Source organism: Desmodus rotundus, chromosome 12 (genome assembly GCF_022682495.2).
Source record: "Desmodus rotundus isolate HL8 chromosome 12, HLdesRot8A.1, whole genome shotgun sequence".
Classification (NCBI taxonomy): Eukaryota; Metazoa; Chordata; class Mammalia; order Chiroptera; family Phyllostomidae; genus Desmodus; species Desmodus rotundus.
In genome coordinates, this window is record NC_071398.1 from 3,942,054 (window position 1) to 3,948,704 (window position 6,651).

Consider the following 6,651-nt stretch of genomic DNA (forward strand, 5'->3'; position numbering starts at 1 on the left):
AATGGCTCTCCTCAGCCAGCAGCTTCCTGGCTAGGCCTCATGGAAACGTTTCTTAGCTGCATTTAATGAGCAAGGGCTCAGGTGGCCGCTTACCCAAGTGAAATCCACTTCTTTGAAAGATGCTGGGCCTGCCTGGCTCATTAAATGTTGCAGCATCTCCTGGGGCTCCTGCGTGGGAGTGTGTCTGTGGGTTTGGCCTGTGGGTGGTGTTAGGTTCTGACCAGATCATTGTTTCTGACAGAGGAGACCGGCAGGAAGATGGAGGTAGGCCTGCTTTGTGTGGGTGACCGAACACAGCAGCGCCCGTGCGCATCTTGGGTTGTGGGTGCATCGTCCTTAGTTCTAGATGCAGTTACGTGAGCCAGATGTGGTAGGACAATCGGTGCGTGAACGCAACAGACACCGTTCCTGTCTTCAAGGCAGTTATGGTGAGGGGGGAGGGAGAGGGGGAGGGAGAGGGGGAGGGAGCGCAAGGAACCAGGTAAACAGGCAGCAAGCTGTACAAAGACCCTGTCATGGGAAAAAGCTTGGTATGTGTGACAGGCTGAATAATGGCCCCCAAAAGATCCTAATTCCCGGGCCCTGTGAATGTTGCTTATATGGCTCAAGGGAATTTAAAGATGTGATTACGTTAGGGGTCTTGTGATGAGCACAGACCCCCAAATGCAGCCGCAGGCGTCCTTGGCAGGGAGAGGCAAAGGAAGGCCTGACACAGAAGAAGAAGGCAGCGTGGCCGCTGATGTCAGATGCTACCCTGCTGGCTTGGACGGTGGAGGAAGGGACCCCGTAGAACCGGGAATGCAGCTCTAGAAACTGGAAAGGCCAGGACACTTTTGTCCCTAGGGCGGGTCCTGCCCCACCGCCATTTTGGTTCCAGCCCATTTGGGACTTGTGGCCTCTGGGACTGTAAGAGAATAAATCTGTGTCATTTTAAGCCACGAAGTGTATGGCAATTTGTTACAGCAGCCATAGGAAATTAATACAGTACATTTGAGGCAGGCTAAGGGGAGAATATCTCCAGATGAGTTTGAAGAGGTGGACCAGGTGTGAAGGTCGAGAGCTTGGGCTTGATCTTAGAATAATGGCAAGTCATCGGAGAGTTTGAAAGAAGGGGGATGTGAGCCAATTACATTAAAGAAGATCTCTTCTTCTCCTGGGTGGAGAAGGGACTGGAATGCATAGGGGCGAGGACGAGGGGAAGAGGAAGTAGGGATGACCTAGAAGCTATTGCAGGTCAGAAGCAGTGGGCTGGCCCAAGGTGGCATCAGTGGAGGTAGAGAGGAGGTGGATGCTCAAGGGTTTACAGATGGACCGATGAGAGGGAGGAGGGAAAGGGAAGCATCAAGGATGACTTCCTAGGTTTCTGATTTGAGTCACTGGGAGGCTGGAGACGACAGGTAGGAACCCGGCTTGGAGTGGGAGGGACTTCCGTTTTGGACTGTCGAGTCTGAGACACCTAGGTGCAGAAGTCAAGTGAAGATACCAAGTCATGCTGTGAGTCTGGACCCTGTGGGAGAAGTCACGGCCAGAGAGAAGAGCATGGGGGTTCTCGGCGTCAAGAGGGGAGTGGGGTCCCTGGGCCTGGAAGACATAACCCAGAGAGATCATGGAGGAAGGGGAGTTCAGAGAGCTCAGGGAGAGCGGTACTGAGGTCTAGGTACAAGATCACTGTCAGGGGTCAGAGGAGAAGTTTCCTAACTGAAAAATTCAACAGATCCACCGAAAGCATTTTAGGCCTGTGCAGGTAACTCACAAAGGAGGATTTTAATCTTAAAGTTGTCTGACAGGGACGCTACCTGAAAGGCGTGTGCTGGGGACCAATGTCTCCCCAGGAGCAGAGTCCTCATCTGTGGCAAAGAACACATCATTCATATGTGTGGAGAAAGCTATCAGAGCAAGAGAATTTTTAAAAAGAGCTTCAGGCTTTAATGATATTCACCATCATCCTAGAAGAAAAGAAAAGTCAATCTGAGTGTTTTCCCCCCAAAGCACCAAAACCAGATGCCAAAATGAACACACCCCCAGAGATGTGGGCGGCAGAATCAGACTCCAAGTGGGCTGAGTGGAGATGACAGCATCATTTCATTATTGCACCAACACGCTCTCGCCTCCCCTCCCCCCCCCTCCACGAGGGGTGAAGCGCACAGCTATCAGGGCACACACCTGGCATCCTCTGCACCTGTGGGAGAGCATCGCCTCAGGCCGCGGCTGGCAGGTTACAGGTGAACAGCAAGATCAGGAATGACATGGGGAGGGACTGCAGCTGAGCAGACTGGCAGCCCAAGATCTGTGCCTCCCTCCCCCTTTTTGTTTTGCTCTAAATTTAGCCCCACCTATCATCACGGCCGAACAATTCACAAATCCAGTCTCCTAGCATGCACCTCCTCTCCTCAGTCATTCACCCTGAACACTCTTCCCACAGGAGATCTGCATCCTTTTTATTTTTAGTCTCACATCCCCCTCCTTCTCAAGCGCTCTGCCCCACCCCCAGCAAAGAAGGGGCTTCTTTGGGGCCCCCTTGACTCCCTTGCTGCATCAGTCTCCTCACTGGTCTCCCTGCCTCTGCCCTTGACCCTCAGAGTGAGCCCGTTAAAAGCGAGGCCAGCCCCTGCTCTGCTCTAAATTCTCCGGGGCTTCCCATCTGGCACAGCGTGAAAGCCAAGGTCTCATGCATGCCTGGCCCACCCCTACATTTCTCTCTGCTGGCCTCCCCTCTGCCCATTCTCTGTGCTCCAGCCACCCGGCTTCTTGGCCATTCCTTGATGATGCTAACCAAGCACACTGCTGCTTCCAGAACTTTGCACCTGCCTCTTTCCTCTTATGGAAGCACTCTTTCCTAGATGGAGGGCGGCTTTCTTGTTTCCTTCAGGTCTTTGCTCGAACGTCGCCTCATTACGGGAGTCCTTCCCGGAACTCTCCACCTAAAATAGCAGGCGCTATGACTCTCTTCTCCCTGCCCTGCTTGCTACTGTCTTTCTCAGCATGAGCTACTTATGTCCATCTGTTTCTTCTGTCCCCTAGCACGTCACCTCCAGGAGAACAGAGACCATGCCCACTTCAGTGTCCTCAGAGTCTAGACAGTGCCTGGTGCGTAGTAGGTGCTCAAATATTTGTTGAATGGATGGAGTATCCACCCTACTTACAGGGAACAGAAAATAGAAGTTGGGGCAAGTTGCAATAACGAATCTCCTTTCCCCCAACACCATCTGTGTCCCTTCCTGAGAGAGGAAGGTTTCCTGGGACACGGGATTGTTCCTAATGTAGCTACTGCTCAGAACGGGATTCCCATTGGACGGAGTCAGCCCCCTTTTCCCTTGGTGTGTGTTTTCCAAATCCCACCGAAATTGTTTGTCATTGATAAGAGCAAATAGCTCCCACAGGACAGCACAGAGTTATAGTGCAGTGGGATGAGTTTAAAGATGATTAAAGTAATCCCTTTTATCTTACCAAAAAGAGCATTTAGGTGACCGAGTAAAAGCCCCCAGACAGCACGCTCAGTTGCACCCGGAGCCCGGCTCGCTGAGAGAGAAGGCCGTTCCTGACATGGCAGGCCCTCAGCTCCTCCATAGGTTGGAACACCAACCGCACTGGGAATCATGGAGAAAGCGGGGTACAGTATCCTTGCCTGGGGGGATGCCTGGTCCAGGAAGCACTGTGGTTTAGAGTTCATTCTGCATGCACCTGTTCACAGGAAAGATGGGAAACGGCCAGACCACGGGAAGCTGGGTGAACAGCTGGAAGTGGCCTTTTCCTGAGATGGGAGGCAGAGGTTTCAGTGGACCGGGGAATGTTGGGAGTTCACTTGAGGCTGTGTGGCGTGGAGAGGCTGAGTGGGCAGTGGGATACACACAGCGAATCTGGTGAGGCTGGAAGTGGGAAGTGGCCTGTGATACCCATTTGGGAAGCACAGGGGGTGTGTAATGAATAACCATGCTGCTGAGGTTTGTTGAGCCCTCACTAGATGCTACTCTAAGTCCTAGGCCCCTGGCAGGCTACCAGGAGGTTCCCAGCTCCGGGGAAAGAGCTCCACTCAACTCAGAGACCTCCTGCTATCCCCCCGCCCCCTGCAGTGTGCGATAAGAGACCCATGCAAGACAGTTTAGAAACACAGTCACCCATCCTGCTTAGAGCCCCTCAGAGGAGTCCCACTGCTCTTGGGACAAAGACCAACACCTGCTGGGGCTCTCAAGGCCCCACCTGACTGGCCCTTTTGCACCCACCCCTTCTGTTCTCTGCCTCTAGCAGTTCCTTCAACACATCACCTGCATTCCTGTTCCCTTTGCCTGGTGGCTCCCCCCCACCCCCGACTGTCAGTCATCCTCCTACCTCATCTGAAAGGGGACTTCCTCAAACAGGCTTCCCCTGAGTGCCCAGGGGCCTTTTCTGTGTGCGCAGAGCAGTTTGCCTTCTGAGACTCACGCTAACCTCAGCAATAATTGATCATGTGATTACCTAAGGTGCACCTTCCTTACCAGAGGGCAGGGTGTCCTCTCCCTGGTAGCTGCCCTGTTTCCTGGTCACCATCGGTTGGGTGAATGCAGGGTAGACAGAGGTGATCAGCAGGGCCTGGAGCCATCGGCAAGGACCTGTCCAAGACGGTGGACTTTGGCTGGGCCTTCAACAGGGGGAGGATTTGGAAGTCAGAGAGGATGGATATTTCAGCTGCAGAATTCATTTCAACAGAGGTGGAAAGAGCCCTGGCTTGAAGTCAGGAGAAGCAGGGGCTCAGCTCATCTCTTGGGTGACTGGCAACCAGTTATTTTCCCTCTTGGGACCTTAATCTTCCATCTGTAAAAGGAGAGGCCAGCTTATCAAGGACTGAAAATAATAGCACTATACTATGCGTCCCTGTCTCGTCCCTTCGAGCCTGAACACACTTTCAGAATTGCTTTCAGCACCATGTTCTAGGCAGCCATTACCAATCCATGAGAGATGGTCATTGAGATAAGCCCTGCTTATTGGGCCTGGCTTGGAAGAGTATCTCTCAGAGGAAGCCAGGCCCTGACACTGTGATTCAGGCGATGTGTGATGGAGCCAGGGACCTGCCCTTGGCTGGTGGGGAAGAAAGCAGGACTGAAGCATAGGGCCCAGCAGCACCAAACACATCATCATGGAGTTCACCAGGGTGTCCTAGTCCAGGGGTAGCCAACACAAATGCCTCAGGGCCGGCAGTCAACGTAAACAAGAGAAGTGTGCCAGGAGGAATAATAGGGAATGACGATGGGGCGTGGCCGAGGGAGAAAGGGAGAGCGCCAGCCCCGTCCAGAAGGATTCAACACCTTTCTCTCCCCTTCCACTTTCTCTTTCCGCTCCTCCTCCCTCTTCTCTCTGTATGCATCTGGCAAAAAGAGTCTTCAGGCTGGTTTCTTCTCCCAGACGGCCAGACTGTGACCTCGGAATCCTACCGCTTTATTGGAGAATCTAGATCTGGAAGGAGAATGGTGTCACCTAAGGCCACGCTGTGAGCCAGCACTGTTGTTCCGTGTTATTGCTTTCTATGCAGTGTGTCCATGAAGCCTGAGAAATAAGGTAAGGATGGTCTAGGGAGGGACAAGCATGGACTGAAGCTTAGGTTTTCAAAAGATGTCCATTTTATTCTGGGTGCATATGGCAAGGGACAGGGGTGACCTGTTTACTGTACTGTTAGTAATCACTCATGTGACTTTTTAAAAAATGTACTCACTGGTTTAAATTCCCCAGGTCTTCAGGGATATCACTTTCCACTGGGGAAATTTCCCCCTCTCATGATTAAACACACATACACACACATGCCCCTCTTCCTTCCTCACTATTAATCACCTTCTCCTATAATTGGTACTTAAAATGTCAACGGAGAAAGAATTAATTAACAGGAGTATCCAGTGCAGCAAAGCATGCTGCAAGCATGCTCTGGGACTGATTATAAAAAGCACTTCCTTAAATATTTTGAGCACTTTTGGGAATCACAAACCTCCCTTCTAATTGAAAGATCCTTAACTACACCCTGAGTCCTGGCTGGTGGCCAGGGGTGCAGAGTTGAGTGAGGCGGCGTCTGGAAATCCCTTCATCACCACCCCAGGGAGACCTCCCTCTGGCCAGGGATAGGTGGCTACCAAGGCTCAGAAGCAGCAGGGGTCCCAGGCTGAATCTGAAGGAGAGGAAGAGATCTGATGTGACTGAGCGCCTGTTGTGCGTCAGGAGCTTTACACACAGTATTTCACAGCAATCCTTGCAAGACAAGTGATGAGATTATCTCCACTTTACAGATGAGGATGTTGAGGCTCAGCGTGGTTGTAAGTTCCCCAGGCCACGCAGCTCCATATTGAAAGCACAAAGGATTCACACTTAGGTTTTAATTCTAAAGCTTTGCTTTTCCCCGCGATCCTAAAGTTCTACTCCCAGCTCTCCTCTGGACTGGTCCCCAACGCAGCCCCAAAGTCCAGTCTGCGCGAGTTTTGACAGCTAAGCCCACACTCAGGACCCGGGCTTGGGAGGTGGAGCGAGGGAAGCACATTGCCCCGCCCTGACTCTGGTTCCAGCCAATAGCAATGCGGCACCCAGTCTTCCGCCCAATCACCAGAGCTCCCCGCCCCCATCTTCCCTGGCTTCCCCCGCTCCCCTCGGCTTTCCCTTTGGCTCCACCGAGCTTGACAGAGCGGAAAGTCCCTACAA